At 46.3% G+C, this 21,879-nt stretch overlaps 1 protein-coding gene across 2 annotated transcripts in view; it reads right to left on the reverse strand.

Moving 5' to 3' along the window:
• Positions 1 to 20,967, reverse strand: part of zfhx4 (zinc finger homeobox 4) — an 83,228-nt gene extending 62,261 nt beyond the window's left edge. Inside the window, exon 1 of one of the 2 annotated variants that reach the window (XM_061094248.1) lies at positions 20,528 to 20,967. The gene's annotated coding sequence lies outside the window, so the exon portion shown is untranslated. Of the gene's footprint in view, positions 1 to 9,906; positions 9,940 to 20,527 lie in introns of those variants that run through there. The other variant, XM_061094249.1, reaches the window with a different exon arrangement.
• Between the last annotated feature and the right edge of the window lie 912 nt (positions 20,968 to 21,879).

Raw genomic sequence — 21,879 nt, forward strand, 5'->3', positions numbered from 1 at the left:
AAGGTATAAATCAGCTGGCAAGAGGTACGTTTATAGGAACAACCCAATTGTCTGTCATAGACTCTTTGATCATCATACCACTGAAAGCTATTCTGAAAGGAGATTTGCATCTTTTGTGTCCCAGGTACGCTGTGATATAAGATTATGATTTCAGGCCCCCTCAAAGGGGCAGTTTTGAAAAGAATAACTCAGATTAGTCCATCAAAAAAACACATAGGCAGAAAGGTTAGTGTCTGCCTTTAAGAGGAGAGTGGAGTTTGAGGAGTCCTCAATCACTGGCTAAATCGGTCTTGGCATGTTCTTGCCAGTCAGGAGTTGCTAATTAGGCAGCACCTATTAACCTATTAATGCCCCGAAGGTATGACTGTTACTGTGCGGACGAAGGGAAGTAAGAGACTGAATATTGTCATTCTGCTAAGTGCACGACTGCGCTTGAACATGTGGAAATGCAGAATGCTGCCCGCTGGGGAAATATCGGAGGGGAGGATCTCACACAGGAATACATCGGGAAATTAAAGAATATTTCATCCATATGTTTTTCTTCAAGCAGGAGCATAACAGGAAAGAGAGAGAGAGAGCGAGAGAGAGAGAGAGCGAGAGAGAGAGAGAGAGAGAGAGAGAGAGAGAGAGAGAGAGAGAGAGAGAGAACAAGCTTCCATGAGGAATGATGTTTGGAATACCAGTGAGATGTTATCAATCCTGGGCGGCTGCCCATCTCTCAACCCCTCACTACTCCAATCTCTTGGCTTTTCACAACAAGGCACAAATGGAAAGACGCACACAAACACACACTTGAGTGTAGAACGTAGAGCAGGAGTCTCCTAAACCCACAAACACAGGGCACCCCGAAATCATGTCATTTTGTAATCTCTGGCTTAATTTCTCATCATGAGAGCAAGTCGAAACATCAGCGACACAACCACATCGGGATATAGAGATAAAGAGACTAAAAGATTGAGAATGGAATCTTCATTACTACTGGGAGGATAACGCCTTCTTACTCAGCGAAACGCCACAAATGAAACCGAGTTGTGCACGGCAGGGTCTCTCCACTTGATACAGTACCAGCGCCTTTCAGATGCTTGCGTGTAAATGAGCTGGCATTAAAAGAAAGCTTTAAAGAGCCATGTTAACCTTTAACCCAATCCACCTGCTGCTTAATTCTCTCTCTCTTTTCCTACACTCCCTCGCCATCACAACAAAGCTACAAAGCAATTAGAGGATTAATCCGCATCAATCCAGGGCTAAACAAAGCCAGTGGGAGGGACAATAAAAAGCGTGAGGTAGGAAATCAAATGTGTGTGAGTATGTTTGTGGGTGCACGTGTGTGTGTGCACGCGCTATAATCAGGTCTAATCTGACATATCCCGGAGATGATTCCATGGGGACTAGTGATAGATTAAAAGAGAGAAATTATGCTTCCCCACCCCCACCCTCCTTTCCGTGTCTCACTCTCCGTTGCTGTGTCTCTATTTGCGAGATTAAAGAAAAATTCAGAAGGAGCAGAAAATGAAGTTTTCTGCTTATCTGTGCAGCCTGTGTGTATCAATACAAAATAGTCCTCCGAGCATAACTTTGGAAAGTTAAGGGTAAAACATTGATCTAGTTTAAACATTAGTAAAATGTTCAACGTTTCAAAAATATTTAAATCAATGGTGTTTACTACTTGGAGTGTAAAATGGTTGCAAAACTTGAAATCTTGAAAATCGTTACATTTTTGTGTTTAATATACTAATATACCTGTCTGCAAATGCAGTAAACACCACCTGACTGTTACAGCAAGAAGACACCTATAGGGCCTACACTTAAAACACGCAGACACCTATAGGGGCCCACGCTGCACACCTGTCTGCATGTTAAGTCACACTTGCAAAGACATTAATGGCAATTAGCTCTGCATTCTGAGCAGGCGAGGAGCGGAAGCAGGCCAAATGTGCGTCACGCCATAAGAGCGCACGGCATAAACAGACACAGATTCTCCATAAACGTATATCTTCATCTTTAGCTGCGCTGCTGTTATATGGCAGCAGAATAAAACAAGATTAATTTGGCTGTGCAGGGGGGGGAGAAAAAAAGAAGATAAAATAAAGGGCTCCACTCAAATTACCACTCTCTCAGTTTCTTTTTTTCGACCATAATTCATTCATTACGCTCTGCACCAAAACAACACGGCGGGCCTGCCCCTGCCGACGAACATATACATTTAGTTTTTATTTTACCACCGGCGTCCCTCTCACCGTGGCTTGCGTTAAACGTGATTGAGTGTAAAACCGTTCGGAAGCAGCGGGTTTTTAGAGCTAATGCGATGCATACGACAGGATTTACTACTTGTCAGTGGTGTCACTCGACTGCTTATTTCATTTGGGGAGCAACCCCTTTGAATTGTAGCTCGGACATAAAACACCGCACTTTATGAATTATGCATCTCCGAACACTTTAAGTATGGAATTATGTCTTATGGATAAGCCAACGTGTTAAGCACTTGGCACTGATATATCACCCCTAATGCTAACAGGTTAGCAGCTGTTTACACGCACACCGCCTGCCAACGATAACGCAATAACGCGTCCATTAATTTGTTACCTCTGGTTCTTATTCAACCCAGTGATTCTGCTGCTACACCGACAGAACTCTGGCAAACAAAGTAGGTAACGACTTGTGACTTGTGCTTAACGTTTTCCAAACTTCTTCGCATTTGCAATCCTGATCCATTCGGCATGTGTCAATTTAGCATGGCCGTACGGAGGAGTATTACAATACGATGTCTGCTCTTGCAATCAAGTGGATTTTTTTCCCCTCGTCTACCTTCCTGAGCTCAGAGGGAGAGAGATTGTTAGATTTGCGCAGATCTAAATAATAAACTTGTAATGAGCTCTGTGAAAGCTGATTACGTGACATTTTCGTCTCGAGAGTAAACGGGTGGAAAGATTATACGGCATGCTTCTTTTCATTTTGCTCCGTTCCCCGGGCTTCACACCTTTCACAGCAGCGGTGCCCACTACTGCTTCTTTTAAGGCAGATCATGTTACCGCTCGCTAAGAAACCCCTCTCGCTCTCTGTGTCCCCCCACTGGTTTCCTTTGCTCTGCTAACCAACCAGGCTATACTTCCACCGGAGAGAGAGAGCGATAGATGGACGGATACATAAAGGGAGAGTGAGAAACTGAGAATAAAGCCCCGGTTTCTCCACACCGCAGAAACAGTTCCCCTTCTTATAACAGAAGAACAAAAGAAATGGCCAGAGCCGCTCCCACCTCTGTTTTTTAATTAAGCATGTCCCCTTTGCTTTCACACGCATGCACATGCACACAGGCTCTCTCTCTCTCACTCTCTCTCTCACACACAGACAGACAGACACACACACACACACACACACAAACACACACTAAGGTAATTAAAGTGGCAGATCAGATTCAGTGAGAGGCAAATAATAGCCCAGGAATGCCTGCTTTGGACACTGCAAGTTCTGATGGGAGAGAGGGGCTGAGAGACTCCTTGGCCTATTGTTTTTCTCCCCCCCCTCCTCCTCTTCTCTTCCCTCAACTCTCTCTCTCTCTCTCCGTATCCCTCCATCTGCTTTTCCATAGCTCCCCCAGAGACAGAGAGGCAGTCAAAAGCAGGGGATTTCTCCGCTTTTTTCCTTCTTTTTTTTTTTCTCGTCTTCCCACTTTTCCGCTCTCTCTCTCTCCCCCTCTCTCTCTCTGTCTCTGTCTGACTCGTAAAGCAAGCAGGTAGAAGTTGTTGCATCCTACAAAAAGTCAGAACTTGGACTAATGTGTTGCGGGAAAACCAGCACACAGGTAAAAAACTACATTTGTCAGGCGCTCCATGTCAACGTTTGAAGCCGGATCACTCCGAATAAATGTGCTCGTGAGGCATAAAAAAAGTGTCCACAGTGCAGGCCGCTGGTGCTGAGCTCCCACGAATGTGAGTTAGTCCTCGTCCTGCTTTTGTCCTCCTGTCAAGACTATCGCACATTACCCAGAGTCGCAGCCTGTTAAATGCCAAACCTGTAATTGCAACGTCGCCACACTGTCGTCTTTGTTTACACGGGGAATCTGCTGAGTTCCAATTCGCCGTCGCTAACTGTCCGACATTTTAACGCAAGGGCAGACAGCGCCGTTAATGCCGCTGTGAATATTTATAACATCTGTAAACACTGGAATTAGGCAGATCTGTGCTTCGGGACGTGGTCCTCTCGAGTTTTTGAAATGTTCCCTCACACACACACATGTGAGCGTATATGTAATAAGCGGGGAAATTAAATCCAGGCTGAATCTTAAAGGTGACCCGTAAAGCCCGGCAAAGTCAAACAACAAAGTCAGAAGACAGGGCTATATGTCCACCCCTCGAGGTATCCTGGAAGGTCATCCCTCTCTCCGCATGTGGCCCCTCAGTCTAACACCAAATCTTCTATCAAAATGTCACCGAGCGTTAGCCAAAGACAAAGGCGAAGGACGCTGTGAAAGCCCCTGCATCCATCTCCCACTGTCAGTGCCATGAATAGGCCTACTCCGGTCTAATTAGACCTGTTTATTTGTTGCCATGCAGAAACGGAGGGATGAGAAAAACAAAGTGGACGAAGGGAGGAGGGAACCATCTCCCTCTTCACAATGCGAGCGGGCGATAGAGGAGCAAAGAGCGCTGATGCGTGCGTGCACAGGCACATGCACAGAATTACAGAAGAGGGCCTAATGGTTTAAAGTCTTAAAAGAGAGGAGGACAGGGGAGGAAAACAGCAAAAAGGAGAAGGAAAGAGAGGATATGTGCATGACCGACTGTTTCTGTGTCTTCTGAACCTCTCAGTAAGTTTTCATGCAGCCCTTGTTTTGTCTCGCCTGGAGGTGTAATATTAGACTTTATATGAAGGAGACTGTCCACATGTCCCCACACCCTTTCCTGTCCGCCTGTCCTCTCCCTGGCGAGCACAGGCCTTCATTACCAAAGAGACACCTTATCATTATGGCAAGGTGCAGCCCAGACACCTAAAGCAAGCGCCACTCCATTTAGCACAGGAATCTTGTTCGACAAATTACCGTCTCGGCAGAAAAATGCCTTTTAGCGAATCAAAATCAAAATTACGCCGACATGAGCAATGATCTTGGTTTGCAGGGAAGGAGGCCGAAGAATGGAGGGATTTAGAGGAGGAGGATAATGAGCAGAAATGTAGAGGATGGAAGTGGCCTTTTTCTCTTCTCCTGGAGCAGGTATGCAGGTTCTATCCCTCAGGTTGATGACAAGTTAATTGGTCTCATTGGTTGCTCAGGTAATATTACACCCAACCGCCCCGAGGTCCATAGCTGATAGTCCATTGTTAGAAAAAATTATATATATATCTCGGTAACATAGAATATATAAGCAGCAATATGGGAGATGAGGGCGTAATGGGAAGCAAAGATAGTCAAGTAAACACAAACAAACTTGTTGACCAAATGAGTGAGTTGTGGACACACAGGTCATGTTTGTCTTCTCCCCCTCTCCGTCGGTGTCGTATCACTCCACTGATGAGTCCTGAAATCTGATTTAGGATCAGATTTCACCGTAGCCTTAACTTCAACCAGGCTGATGGGAGGAAAAAATCTCTCATGAGCTCCAGTCCACTAAAAAATATCCTATTAAGCATATACAGAGCAAGTTACATCTATTTCCATTAAGCAGCTTTTCATTATGATTCTTTGGATGTGGGTCCAAAGTCAATGCCAGTGTTTATCCGCTGCGTGTACGGCTTCATGGAGACAAAGTTTCATGGATTAAAGACAACTTTGACTGGATCTAACGGATTTTTTACAAATGGACTTTGTGCTTACACAGTCCAGTCTAAATATATGCACAAGTCTCACGCCTCCAAAGAGGCAATATTTCAAACTAAACTCAAACTGAAACATGAAAATAAACAGTCAGACACTGCCGGGTCGCAGTCACCACTTACTGCCCTTGCTAAAGATTTTTTCCAGCATCAAAGGCAAAGCCAATCTACATAGCTAATGCCTGCAGTTTTCTTTTTTTTTCCTTCCTTCCTCCGCTTCCTCGAACTCCAAACAGCAAAGACCAATGGGAGTGAAAAAAAAAAAGGGGGATTTTTCTTTTGCCGGCAATCTGGAAACACTCTCTAGTTAATTAGGGTTGATTGGAAATGAACCGCACAAACAAAGGGCAGCCTATGCCCCGACTATTATGACCGGGCACACGTGCACAGGAGGGGGGGGCGGGCGGCGGTGGCGGCGGTGTACTATAACCACCTTCCAAGCACGCCCTGGTAAAAAGCTCTAGTCTCCAGACTCTTCTCCCCTGTCTCTTTACCCCCCCACCCCACCCCACCCCCACCCCCCTCGCCCTCCACCTCCACCTCCACCCCTCGAGATTAAGGGAATGCACCGCCGAAAGAATGTGTGACGACCTCCAAGCGCCACGGAGCAAAACTTCCAGCCCCTGACGCCACAAAAGGCAAGAAGGTAATTAAGTTTGAAAGAATAGAAGCACTGCCACAAACAATGCCGCAGTGTCCATGGGGAGGGATTGTGTGTGTGTGTGTGTGTGTGTGTGTGTGTGTGTGTGTGTGTGTGTGTGTGTGTGGAGGGGGGGTGAAGCAGAAAAGCTATTAGCATTCAGTGGCCGGGTGAGAGAGAGAGGAAGGAGGGCAAAGGGGAACTGAGGATGGCATTCTCTCTCTCTCTCTCTCTGAGCTTCTGCCTGTCTTTCTCTATCGCAGCATGACACGTCTGTTCATTCTTTTTTATTTTTTTTATTTATCTCTCTTTTTTATTCTCTCTCAATCGCCCTCACATCTGGTTTGGACCCCCCCCCCTTCCCCACCACCACCACCCTTTTCTCATATACCCCCCCCCCCCCCCCCCCTCTCTTGCTACACTGCAACAGTTCCTCCAGTGCTCTATTTGGCCCCTTTGCTGTTTCCTTGTTGTTGCTCCCCATGTGAGGGGTGCCCTCCTACACACCACACACACTCCGACGAAGAAAGTCTCACACACACTCACACACACACACACACACACACACACACAAATGCTCACACACTTTTTTTTTAAATTCAGCTTCATCTCTTTGTTCATTGTTTTTCCAAATTTGGTTCTGCCTATGCTTAAAGTTATACCTTACTACGGCGATGCACACACGGTATCCTCGGTTACCACTTTAGAGCGCTAAGAGCTAACTGGATTACCACCCTACGCACTCAACTTCACACACACACACACACTTGCGGCACACACACACACACACACACACACACACTTGCGGCACACAAACACAAAACATACACTGGGAGCTTTCATCTTTTTTTTTGCCACATCTCCAGCAAAGCAGTTTAACTCAATTAGCAAAGAATGTAATTTTATTTACAGACTCCCAAGTAACTCTCATAACACACACACACACACACACACACACACACACACACACACACACACACACACACACACACACACACTCACAGACATAGACTCATACAGTATAAGCAAACTGTCCCTCTCCCACGTGGTTGGAGCTAAGAAAGAAGTATTCATTGCTCATGCATGTGTGTCAGTCAGCCTGTGTGTGTCTGTGAGTGTGTGTGTGTGAGTGTGCGTGTGTGTGTGTGTGCGTGTGTGCGCATGTGTGTTCGGACAGTGGAAAGATCATGAGACACATTTACGTCAGATGAGTGAATCAGACAAACCACCGCTAATTTCAAAGAGGGAATCTTTTGAAGGAGGGAGGGTGAGAACGGGCGGTGAGAAGTCGGAGAGAGGCCGACACACAGCGAGGACAATAGGTTGTGAGAGCAAGTTAAGTCAAATTCAACTTTGCGTGTTTGTGCACATCTCCTGCTGGTCCCTTCTTCCTGCCCAGTTGGGGCGAGCGAGTCACCAACTAATTGTGGTTTTGCGGTGTTATGTGTTTAGTAATCTGCCTCTCTTTGTCTCTGCATCTCACCAGAGACGTGGATTAGTGCTAAAATGATGACTGCTTAATCCTTGATTTGCCTGCGCTAAATAAATATTAATCTAGCCTGCGCATCATGCTCTTGTAAGGTACAACATACACAATATGAAAGGGCTTAGCTGTTACATAAATCACAACCTTATCTGTTGGATGGGGCAAAAAGCATGGGACTGTGCACACACACACACACACAACCTCATATCCGCAATACTATAAGCCCCTTTCACACAGCCTGTTAAAACGGGAATGTCGTGCCTTTTATACCACACTGTACAAAAGGTACAAATATGAAATTTGGTGGGTCTGGGGACTCGTGATTCAAGAGTAAATAAGCGAAAGCTCCTGCATGTCGTAGACAGTGGCTCGGTTAGGGCTAGGATTCTTTGCTGATTTCAAAACTCTAAAATTCATGTTTTCTCTATGGAGCTTGCAGATGCCCGCCATCACAGACCAGTCCAGGAAAATGACATTACAAATATCTCTGGCCTGTGTTGATTCAGACCCCTCGATATCTCTCACTCTGCCTCTTAGCAGGTTTGTTTGGCAAAAAAATCTGCTGCGGGAAGTGAAAAATGAAAGCTACCATTGCTGGACTCTCTCCTTCACCCTCTCTCTCCCCCTCTCTCTCTCACACACACACACACACTTAAATTGACAAGGCCGTGGTAGTGCAGCGCAGAAGAGGTTAAGCAAACACTGTCCACGTCAGTCAAGGATAGCACACACTCAACAGACAGACACAGGGAGCAGTCTCTGACGCAGACGTTTCACATCCACCTGGCAAATATAAACGGCTGGTTATGCTGTATCAACCACATCCAGCCTCGGATCCTTTGCTTATTTTATGTTAAGATAACACTGCTGCTTGTGAAACAACTTGTACGTGGGACTTATTTTAAGACTCCAAAAAAACAAAACAGCAACGATACAGCCCCAAAATACTTTCCTGGTCACGGGCTCAGCGGCCTGAAATTATTAAAATGAAGCACTTTTCCAGCGCTTGAAATCAGTTTTGCAAGAGCAGTTAAGTCCCGCTGATATTCGGGGAACCTAATATGAGGCATTGCAAACTAATGTAGCAACTCCCGCTCCGTGCTGCCAAAAGTTCATTCCTTTTTAGGAGAGGGGGGAAAAATGTCACAAATGCTGCCCTATTTGGTGAAAGACGCCTATCAGTATCAGTTGACCGCAAAACAGGCCCGTGGTGCAGCTAGTGGATCGTGCTTTTCAAAGTGGAGAGTCGATGCCTGGTTTCACAGCAGCGTCTTCAAATGCTTATTATTGCTGTAACGTGGTCTGAACAAGTAGGGACGTTGTGTCTCTCAATTGTGTCAATGTCAGCTTTGCGTAACCTGTTCTTAGACGAGAAGAGAAGAGAAGAGAAGAGAAGAGAAGAGAAGAGAAGAGAAGAGAAGAGAAGAGAAGAGAAGAGAAGAGAAGAGAAGAGAAGAGAAGAGAAGAGAAGAGAAGAGAAGAGAAGAGAAGAGAAGAGATGAGAAGAGAAGAGAAGAGAAGGGAACATCTGCTTTTACAGTAAGTTAAGTCAGGAAAGAGAGAGACACCTTGTTACCCGTGAAGCAATTCTCGGACACGGCGAGTGAAACCTTCCCGTTCTTTTCCAGGGGTAACAATAAAGTTTAAAGTTCAAACCCCAACTGTTTTTCTAAAGACAGTACTCGGCGCGACCCCAGCCCTGTCATTATCTTCATAAACATAATCATAGGGCAGGTATCCTGACTGACGCCACAAGCTATGTGCCTCTCGCTTAAACATCTCCCGAGCACTTCTGTGACACGCCACAAACAGGCCATTAATGTCTCGAGCGTTTCGGGGGGGAATGTGCAGGGCCTTGCGTAAGAAAAAGATAAAAACACATATTTCTAGAAACACTTGTTTACAGAAATGGGAGTGCATGAGAGTTTTGTGGAGAAAAAAAGAAAAACATACGAAAACACAAATGCACACATACCTTTTGGGGTTGTTTTTTTTTCCCGAGAGCTCGAAACACTCGTGACAGGTCTAATTTCTGGACCCAGGGAATTACTAATTAACTTAAGCTTTTGGCTCTCTATTTAATTAGAGAGGTCTCCAAATGAACTTTAGACCAAAGCCATTTGCTTTTCAAACAAACCCCCTTTTCTGACAGCTGTTGTGAGTTTGCCCTCTTCTCACAGAAACCACAAGGAAAGCACAGTTGTTATTTATGCCATCATAGGCTCTTTTTCTGGTTTACCGTGGGAGGGACGGGGGAGACCAAAAAAAAAGAAAAAAAAAAGAGAGAATGGCGGGTGGGCGGGGGTGGGGGGTTGAGAGGGAGAAGAAAAATGAGCAATGGAGTTGAAAAGTGTACATTTTAATTGGATTTCACTACAAACAAACAACTGTCAGATGTAATTAGTGTGGTTTTAGATTAGCGCCACAATATTCCTTTATCGAAAAAGGGGGAAAATAAAGACATGTCACGGAAATCCTGAAGAGAGGGAACCGGGATGAAATGGAACCATTACTTTAGTCTCTGCTTTTTAATTTTTAAATAAACAACACATACCATACTGAAATCGAATGTGTAGCATAGAAAACTCATCCCAAAAAATTAAATTAAAGCTTCTTTCTGTGTGTGTGTGTGTGTTACAATGCATTTAATGTGGCAACCGAGGGACCGTGGGGGGGGGTCAGTGACAAGGCAGCTGAAGACCAGAGTCAGCAGTATCTCTCACACACACACATGCACATGCACACACTGATTCTGCTTACCGTGAAGCCAAGTCACTCTCAAAAAGACATATGTATATTTCCTTTTAATTATGTGTAATATATAGCCGGGAAAGGGCAAGCAAACGCACTGTGTTCTATTTTAATAATAACCCGGTATGAGGGTGAGTGTCTCTCCAATAAGCCACAAAGGCCTGTGAACCATCCATCACCACGTCGTGACACTTGTTTAAGCACTGCGTTAAGGCAGAGCTCCGTTCCTCCGCCATACTTTGCTTTTTTAACAATTCCCTCCATCGCCTCCCTATATCTGCTCATCTCAGCGGGGATGAAACACGGCGAAAACTCCCCTTCTTTATTTAGTCTAGGGGCAGGGAGCTGATACATCAGCGAAAAACCACTGACAAAACCAGCCCTGTTAATACCTACAATTTCATATACAAGAACATTCCTGCGCCTGCTCTGCTCTTCTTCTTCACTGTAACGGGAGAAGAAGAAAAAAAAGTAGTCTTATTTTTTTTTTTTTCTTCTTTTAAAAGCAAATAATTAAAGATTATTCCACGACTGGTGCCAGGCCAGAAAAAAAAAAGAGGCAGGGTTTGAGAGGGATAGTGTTGGCTGGAGTCTCCTCAGGGGAGTTGAGGGAACACATACTTTTCTTTTTGACTATATTAGATCGGACTGGGAACTACGTTGGAAAAATAGGGAGTATTTTGTTTGGTAATACCCTACACGTATGTCACCTGGAACTATAGTAACATTTGTATTTCTGTTTGAGAAATATGCTGTCCATTAGGTCAAATGAATATAGTTCATAAAAATAATAATAATAATAAAAAACAATTGAGAAGGTCTCCGTGCAACTGGAGTTAAATTCTTTGGTAAATTCGTCTCATCTCTCATTACACTGTTTGTTTATGCCCACAACTCATGCATAATTAATTATCCACTTATTCCCTAACGAACCCTGCCAATGGCCTTGATATCCACATGCTATTGCCTTCAGGAATACCACACGCCAATCATGTCGCACACATGCGATATGCATGCATACAGAGGCGTTCGCAGACGTCGACACACATACAGAATAATGTGAAGGAGCCGGGGAGTAGAGGTAAAGGTGATGGGACATTTTATTCGATAATTTCTGCACATACACAGAATCAATCCCTTATGACTCCATTTTTTTTCCTAAAGCTCTCTTTATGGGCATATGTCCTATGACTTGGTTCTCAGCCTTTTCAATCTCCGCCTTTGTCTTTGGCCAACAAGGGAGAGAATGCATCATTTGTCATGAGACGTCTTGTGCTATTGTGGTGTATCTTTTCTCAAACCTGGAGAATCTTAGTCATTCATTAACTCCCCCCCCCCACCCCCTCCTTTGGCCTGAGCTCGTCTTTTTTAACTGTTTGCATCAGGTAGTTGTGCAGTTGTTTGTTTTTTTTGCTGCTTTTTGTTTTTAGCCTCACCAGCTTTTACAGCTATGAAAATACCTCTGAGAGCAATCGATAAAATGTGGCATATAACCTTTTGTAAGGGCCGCTTTTTTTTTTTTCCTGCTACTTGGTAAGTACAAGAGGGACAAACCTTTTTTCTGAAACAGAAGGCTGCTGAATTCTTTGTTGAATATGTAAGATGAGGACTTTGAGGCAATTGCATGGAGCTGCCCGGTGTCCTTCACAGTGAGTGAATTGAGGAGTACAGAGGACAAACAAATGTCACCGTCTGAAAGGTAGCCGCAGCGTCGAGTCGAAACTGATTCGCCGGGGATGAAATGAGCAGGGGCGGGAATGTACAGTAATGAAGCAAAGGTGCAGAGATATCAGCGAGGAGGAAGAGGAGGAGGAGGAGGAGGAGGAGGAGGAGGAGGAGGAGGAGGAGGAGGAGGAGGAGGAGGAGGGTGAGCGTTGCATTCAAATTCCCCTATCGCTGTTCACTATTAACTCCCCTGTCTGCCATGTATGTCAAAAGGAAAAATAAAAAACAACATCCACAGACGCACATCGAGCAAATCCGTGAGACAGTCTGAGTGAAATAGAGAGAGAGGGCCTCGGGTTTTTTTTTTAATCTGACCTGAACCTGGGAATTTCAGCCCCCCCCCCAGAGCCAACAGGACCTCAGATTAAACAGACCGAGTCCCCTAACACACGGCCCCGACTGTTCTTTCCCCACCCGCCCTTCCCCTCTATTCCCACTTTGAAATTGAAAAGAATAAACATATTATTCTAAATGAAATACCCTGACCCGTGTGTTTTGTTTTTTTTTCTTCTGCGGCTAATATCCTGTATGAGACGGCTGATGCAAAATAGGCACGAGAGCCTGAGAACGGGACAGAGCACAGAGGGAAGAGAAAAATCCCCCTCTTTTCTATTTTCCCTTAAGAGACCGATGAAGGCCTGGCAAGATGAGAGGGATAGAGAGAGAGAAAGAGACAGACATAGACATGAGAGAGAGAGAGAGAAAGAGAGAGAGAGAGAGAGTGAGGGGGTAACGCAATCCTAACTGGCGCTGGACCAACAGCAACAAAAACATTTAGATAACCGAGCTCAATAATGAATGATTTCAATGAGGACAAAAATTACATTTCCTACAGATAACATGCCCCCTTTCCATAACAGAGCCAGAAGAGCCTCAGAACCACGTCATGCTCCACGGTGGAGCGCTGGAGCATAATGCTGGGGGAGAGTTGTAGTAACTATATTAGGATCCTTTTACCCCACCAGAGACAGCGCTTTACTGGTTGTTAGAAGATAGAGTAGGCAGACCGGAGAGAAATATAGACCCGGCTATGACAACTCGACTAGCGCCACTGGAAAAGCAACAAATCACTCCTCAACTGACTTGGCCTGAGCTACAGCACTACCGGCGGCGCGGCTCAAACGATTACCGATCCGCAATACCCACTACAAGGGCCACTCAAAAAATGTGTCCACATAAACATGGCCGGGGATCGCTGCAGCGCACTTGATCCTCACAGGTGGCGCGGGTCACGGGCAACAATGCCAATCCCCACCTTTCCTATCCACTGAGCACTCACTTCCTTTCACGCCAAAGTCTGTCAAGTTGCTTGAGAGGGGAAGAGGCAAGAAAAGAAGGAGATATGGCGTGGAAAGGAGGCAGAGAAAGAGAGAGGAGTCTTTGTCCTCCTGCACTCAGCTCCGGCGTGTTTCCTCCTCGGCCCTGGCCCGGCATTAGCATATGAAAGGGAAGGGAAGGCGTGCAAAAGGTCAAAGAAAGAGGATCCTGTCCAATGAGAGAAAACAAAAACAGGCCACAGCGGCCTTTGTGGCGTTCATGTTCTCCACCACCCAACCTCACGTCCCTCCCTCAACCCTGGATCATTTCCATACACCAGATGCAATAGCAATAATGACGGTTGATCATAAATTACGCACAAAGTCGATTTGGGTCATAGAGAAGTCAAAGTGGCGATTTTAAGCTGCGTCACCACCCGCGTGCCCCCGCCTATGACTACCACAGCTCGCACACACACACACACACCCAGGCATTCACATAAAACACACCTGCCTCGCAGTTCCACATTCCCCTCTACCCAGACGATATCCGACCAAATCCTGGGTAAACATCTCAATAAAGGAAAATGTAAGAACAGTGTAGTTTGATTTGATCCACGAAAAGCCGCTCCCTTCCTTCCATGTAAAAGCTACCTGAGCCACATTCATCCACTACATAATTGCACACTCCAGTGCTTTAGGGATGCAGTTTAGTATATACATGGAGGCTTAGGAAGCCCGGAGTTTACCGCGGTTACTCTATTATCATACATATTGCCTCACATGACACCTTCCATCTGCTGGCACCAGAACAAACAGCGAGCAACACGGGGGGGGGGGGGGGGCCATGCCGTTTCCGGGGCCGCTGCTCTCCGGAAAACACACAGTCCCTCTCCGGCAGCCACAGCGGCCGGAGACAGAGGGGAGCGATGGAGAGGGAGGGAGGCAACAAAAAAAAAAGCAGGGGTGAAGCATTTCATCTCTCTTTCATCTCTGTCACCCAGTCAAGCGTTCAATGCCCCATTCAGCGCCGGCCCAGCATTATGCAAAATAATGCTAATCCCCTTTCCCGTGCTTTCACACTTGTACAAACCGCCATTCCTGCCACTGAAAAGCAATTATATCAGTTTACGTTCCTGTCAAAAAACAGGATTAGCATGCAAGTACTAGTAGCACCAACTAGGCCCAATGTCTATCCACCTTTTGGCTAGCGGGAGGCACACAACATCTAATAGATCCCCCCCCCCCCAACCCCAGGACAAAAAGAAGTCCTACCGCTTGGTCGGGGGTAACTCTAAAGATGTGTTGAAATTACATAATTTTGGGACGGATTGAAAAGGGGGTTGACGCTTTTCAAAGGCAGAACTCCTTGTCCCCTTGTTATTCAGGTGCCGGGCTTTTCATTGCCAGAGTCCCAGTCATGTACAATAATCAAAAACAAATTCAGCCATGTCGCTACACAGGGGCCGTACCAGCCTGGCAGTCCCAGCCTTGCTTCACAGGCAGCAGTGTAGTGCACATGTGACACACAAACACACAGACACACACACACACTGAGACACGACACAAAGCCGAACCCTCGCCCTCCCCTCTGACATGTTGCCGCCACATGCCCATGACCTTGCCGGTGCAGGTGTGCACATGCAAACGCCCGCCGAGACGGACGAGGAAAGACGGCAGGGTGTTTTTGAATATGCAAATGCTTGATGAAGCAGAACGTGTGTGTAAAGAGGAGTTGGTTCAGGAAAGTCGGGCCTCTCTCTCTCTCTCTCTCTCTCTCTCTCTCTCTCTCTCTCTCTCTCTCTCTCTCTCTCTCGCTCTCTGCCCCCTCTCTTGTTTTGGGGGCGCAAGGACACATACCCATCTTGACTGACACACAGATCAGGGGACATTAGTCAGCACAATTAGCCAAGTCGTCATGGCGACTAATGAAATTTGGCAAAGCGGCCGGTCCGAGACTTAAATGAGCTAGCTGGTTATGTGCTGGCACGGGGGGGTGGACTGGCTGGCTGGCTGGCTGCTTGCCTTACACACACCCATTATTCTCTTTTCTGCCGTGGCGGTACAATAGAGTCACTTGTATCTCAGCCGATACCCACCGGCGGTACAAGCTCTCCGCCTGACAATTTGCATATGTTAATATAATTAAGTACTAATTACACTAAAACTCGCATATTCACAAGCTCCCACCCCGGGAGCTACGGAGGGGCTTGATCTCGTTCCAAGTCTTTAACCCTCCTCCGCCTCTCGCACAGTGTGTGTGTGTGTGATGGGGAGAAAGTGTGTGTTAGCGGTGGTGCCCCAGGGCTGACACAGGAAGCCCCCCCCCCCTCTTTGAGACATAATGCCGAGCTGCTGTGGACTTCTTAGCTTCTCCCCCTACAGGCCTCCCTGAGCCAGAAGACCCTGACACTACTACTACTGCTGGCTGTCACCCCTCGCTCTGTCTCGCAGACACCACACACACACACACACACGACATAACCAAGAGAATATCAAACCTTGATCTCCTAAAAATCCAGCTGTTAGGTAGCGCTTTGCATCAAAAAACGACATGCTTCGAACGGTTGCATAATACATGTTGCATAAAACACCATCTATGAGAAATCTTAAGGAGAAGAGCGAAGGAGAAAGACAACTTGGTCCGTCAGAGTCAAACACAAACGGTGGCTGGGATTGTATCTACACAATCGTCAAAATGAAGAATTTATGATTTTACTTTGTCAATTTAACCAGCATATCCGTGTGAGGGGGAAAAAAACGCTGGATATTTGTTTTAATATTGAATCTCCTTAAATCCTGTGACCGGAATGATAGCAGTTATTTTTGAGCCGCAAATAAGAGACCCAAAAAAAAAAAGAAAAGATCTACACGGTTCCCCCCCCAGTGAGTATGCGTGTATGGATGTGAGAGTGTGTGTAGGCCTGCCGTTTTAATAATGGAGGACAGGCGGTTGTGCTTTTCACATTGTAATGGCCGTGAATCAGGGAGGAAGCCAAGCGGTCGTGCTACAATTACAGATCTTTTGTGCCTCTTCCTCTGTCTCTCTCTCTCTCTCTCTCCCTCTATCTTCTCGGTTTCACTCGCTGACACTGTCCCTATCAAGAGCACGTTAAAACAGTCGACTCAGTTCTGCTGCAAAGGGCTGAATGGGGAATGAAAAAAATTGGTGGCTGACTGGCGAGGGTGGGGGGGTTCACACTGTGCTGCTGCTGGACACGCATACGCACACACACACGCATACGCACACACACACGCATACGCACACACACGCACCAGATGGTACAGGAAGGAGGATTAAATAAACACACATGCACAGACACACACCTACTGGCAGACAGACGTGTGTGTGTGTGTGTGTGCAGTGTCCCTTAATGAAGGTCTATGGGGAGTCAAAGGGTCCAAGCTCATTTAGTTGACTTTCAATGAGATGCAGCATTATGACTATGGTAATACGCTCCCCAATAATCATACACAGGTCATTGTGTCAGAGTGATTCATTTCTATAACACACATACGCCAGATGTTGTTGCGCCTGAGAGTAAATCTCCTCGGTGGACGTCAAACGGAGCTTCTATGCAAAAAAGGCAGAAAGAAAAAGCGGAGGAGAAAAAAGGAGGAAGGGAAAAAAATATATTGTTATAGCAGTCCAGCGTGCTGTAAGCTATACTGTTCGCTGGAGCATGACGGCTGGTAATGCAGGTTTGGATGTAGCTCGGGATGAGTGTGTGTGTCTTTGAGGAAAGGGGGGGGGGCTCCTGTTCTCTAATACCTGCTACTCGGATTACACACAGCGTCTTAAGTATTCAACCGGACTCATATTTTCCCTTTCTGCCTTTTTAGCCAAATTGGCTGTCTTTACACTGTAAGGCAGCGATATAGCCCTCCTTACCATGGGCCTATGGGGGGGGTGGGGGGGGGATCCACGAGGAAGAACATTAAAATGCAGCGATAGCCTTGTTGCAAAGCTCCTCTCTATTTCTTTCTGTCTCCCTCTCTCTTTCTGCAGCAAAGGCTTCTAAATCATCCAGCCTCCTCTATTAGACGGGAGACTTATTGAGGTAGAAACCATAAAAAATGAAGAAGGGAAATTTAATCCTTGAAATATTGATTTGCACATTAATATCAGATAGGCAGAGGGCAATCTAGCCGGGTGGAAATGACACATTGTCGACCCCTAGGAGAGGCCCGAGCCAATCTTCTGGCTGCATGTGTCTTGGGCCCAGGAGTTATAGGACAGACTCAGCCCCTGTCTCCCTCTCTCTCTCTCTCTCTCTTTCTCCCTCTCTCCCTCTCCCATCCTCTCCTCCTCCCAGTAGCCTCTCATCCCTCTCATAACCCCCCCACCACCATCACCCCCACCCTCCATCCGCACCCTTAATGAAGGCTGCAATGCTGAAAATGCATTAGCTTTTAATAATCAAGAGGCATTTTCAAGCCAACCGCTATTGTCCTCCCAGGGCTATCTCGCCCATCTCTCACACTATATATGTTTTTTTTATTCCTCCCCTCGACCGCCACGGATAGAAATTAATGTTGCAAGCTGCTTAACTAACATGCAGATACACACACACACACACACGCACACACAGCCTTTGAAAGAGCTAAAGACACAAAGCGAGTAGAAAAACAAAAACAAGAGTGGCCTGGGCTTCTGCAAACGTAAACCTCAAAAATATTCCCTCATTTGCAGAGTGAGACAATACCATCATTAACTGATGAAATAGACTGCAAATACACCGGATCATCTCCTCTCATTATTTCACATTTTTGATTTTTTTTTTTAAATAATTTCATTTTTTTATTATAATTATTATTAGGCCTCAGCTGAATTTTTGTAATGAAATGAAGGATTCTATGCAAATGCAATTAAAATCCTCTGACCCGAGATGAGATCCATGCAGTCCAAAAATACACCAGCTTGTGAAACTATAAAAATTATCTGATTTAATCTCACATTTAATTTGCTGAAAAATACAAGTGTCTCTATTTAATTTATGAAATTTGAAATTCGAAAACAGCAATCTTACGTGTTCTCACAAAACAACAATAATAAAAACAAAAAACCATAATATATGTATTCTCAATATTATTCGAATAAAACTAATCATGTTATTGAAGGTGTTATTGCTATTGATCTGTCATATAATACAGAAAATCTCGTTTTTTTGGATTTCAAAAATAAATGTGCATTCTGTGTCATATTTAAAAAACGTGTACGCATTCCATAATCCACAAAGATTTAAAAGGGGGACACATCGGGTAAACACGATCTGAAATCCACGTAAAAAAAGCCAGAGAGCCGCGTACAAATGGAGACAGTCCTGTAAAGAGCTCGATCCTGTATTGGCGCACGGTTCATCGGGAGCGGATAGTGTCCCTCCAGGCACACACACACACACACACACACACACACACACACACACACACACACACACACACACACACTCCACAGCCTGTCCCCGAGCTGGAGACAGACTGGCCCCTTGGCCCTGATGTTTTTTTTTCCTCCCGTGCGATCGATGCCCCCCCCCCCACCCCCCCCTTGTCACTGTCGCGTCCCAATCCGAGCCAAGTCTACCTTCCTCACACCAAAAAAAAACAAAACAAAAAAAACACAGCCACTAAACCGTGCGTAAAAGCCACCGGAAAACCCCCGGTGTCCAGGCTCCGGTTCCTCCAAATCACCCAAAACAAGAGCCACCGGCCACTTAGAGAACACGTCTCCACCACAGATCTCTGGGATTTAAGATCAGTGTATACAAGAGGGAATTAGAACCCGATGCATGGGGGACTGAGGATGGAAATGGAAGTTATAGACTATGTGGATGGAAGGGATTTTAAAATCGCGTCCAAGCCCAGTGAAATGATGAAAGTGTGCGTTTGTTTTGGACGCACTCCGGTGTTCGGGATGCCGGTGCAGAGGATGAAACCGGGTGGAAGTAAACTCAGGAGTTGTCTGGCTCTACAGGGACTCGCCATGCTATCGGTAGCCCGGCGATCAGCTCTCCCTTCCGGGCGACGCAGCCACCCACGCCTCGGTAAAAGTGCCACTACTTTTTTCTCTAAACGAGCGCAGCAGGTAAAGAGACGTGTGGACCCGGGGATCTGCAAGGTCTGGTTCTGTTTGTGTCGCGACCGTCTAATGAAAATGTGGGTAAAGAAGAGTGGGTTTAGAACAGAGAGAAGGCGAAGCATTCCAGGCGGAAGGGAAGAGGAAGAGAGGGGGATCGTGTCGGAGGAGTGATCGTGTCACTTTGGACCGGGAATGCCTGGAAGGTGCACGAAACCACATGGGTTAAAAAAGCTGGCTCGGATCGCAAATAAGATCGCTTCGAAATCAATGGTTTAGTGGGGGTCTGCCACGGGGGGGGGCGGACGTCCAGCCTCCGAGCACCCGGGAGTGGGAGCTCGGAAGCGGACATGTCCGAGGGATCGGGCTCCTGCAGGAGAGCCGTATCCGCACCGCAGAGCCACCAACCCGGGGGAGGAAAGCCTCCTCGCCTCGGTGGGTCGACCGGGGGAGATCGGGTGCGATGTGGCCGCGGCTCCACCTCCGTGCCAGCGGGGGAAAGTTCCCCGGAAAGCGGCTGGAGGTGGGATCCTAACCCGGACCCTCCGAGCCTGTCAGAGCCCCCCTTGGTTCATCCAAGCGCCGGAGCCGGACTCTAACATCCCGATATCCGCCTTTATTCTGGGACTCAAAGCGGCCAGCACCTGTTCTCCGAGCCGCCTCGGTGTCAGGAGATCCACGGGCGGGATCCAGACAATCGATACCCCGAGCCCCCTGGATTCAACACACACAGCCCCCCCAAAGTCACTCAATAAAAGTTAAAGGAAAAAAGGAACCGAGAAAAAACTTACTTTCTTCCCCCCTCTCTCTCTCTCTCTCTCTCTCCAAAGCCGTCACCTCCGCTCCTCGTCTCTGCTCTCGGGGTTTTTTAAACAAAAAACAGTCACATCCAGAAGCGGCTTGCGTGATCGGCGGCAATCAAAAAAAAACGTGGAAGAAAAACAGGTAAAATGACAATAATCCTCCAACTTTATATTGGGAAGAGGGGGTAAAAAAAACCACAAATGTCAAGCGGTCTCAGAGCGATCCCTTATTGTGTGTTGGTTCCGGCGGCGGCGGAGCGACGTGTCCACCGGCTGCCTCGCAGTTTCTCTTGTGGACGAGGGGTCGGGGACACGGAGGAGAGGAAATGAAAATCCGATATGTCTTTATTCTGCTAATTATTATCGTTTTAGCCCCTGTTTAAAAAAATGGCTGATTAAGTTGAGTGCGCATGTCTTTGTGTGTCTATTTCCCGATATGCACTCTGGGAATGGGTAGAGAGACACAGAGAGAGAGAGAGGGCGAATAGGAGAGAGAGAGAGAGAGAGAGAGAGAGGGAGGGAGCAAAAGAGAGACGGAGAGGGAGGGAGAGAGGGGAGAGAGAGAGAGAGAGAGAGAGAGAGAGAGAGAGAGAGAGAGAGGAGAGAAGTGTAATTAGTGAGTTGATCAACAGTCTCCACATTGCAAATGACGCGCACACGCAGGCCTGGCGGAGGCATGGGTGCGTGCGCGCGGCGGAGGGAGAGAGAGCTTGTTCGGTTTCTCTCTGCAGAGGCCGAATCACATGTAGAACAATGGACGAGCGCTTCCTGCACAGCGAGCAGGCTGCAGCGAAGATGATTCTCAAGTGCTCAGAAGTCATATTTCTCTTTAATAATAATAATACAAAAATAATAAAAATAAACACGTTTTTGCACAGGGATATTTCTGAGCTGCAGCTCGGAAGGCACCGAGTTAACACACTTTTCATTTGTCCTGGATCTGACAAATATATACGAAATATGTTCTCATATTTACAGATACTGTTTCTGATGCATCTATTTGATTTTATCGATCGTGACATTGCAGGTGAATTTGCTTTTCTCCCGCAGATGCGCCAAATGAACGGCGTTTGTGGATTTGGGAGAAATGTTGGAATATATAAAATAAAATACTTGTGTGACTTTCTGTTGTGAGGTGTGGAAGTCTTCATGAATGGATCGATGAGGAACTTTTTTTTATATCAAAGATGTGCGTAAAAAAACGACAAAACCGTTACGTGCCACAACAAAAGCGAGGCCTGCACGTATTATGTAGAATATATTATATAGGAATAACAATATTTATGTAGAAAAAGCGTTATTACGCATTTACAAACGTGATGAATTTACGCACGGGGGTC

Source organism: Limanda limanda, chromosome 20 (genome assembly GCF_963576545.1).
Source record: "Limanda limanda chromosome 20, fLimLim1.1, whole genome shotgun sequence".
In the NCBI taxonomy this organism is placed as follows: domain Eukaryota; kingdom Metazoa; phylum Chordata; class Actinopteri; order Pleuronectiformes; family Pleuronectidae; genus Limanda; species Limanda limanda.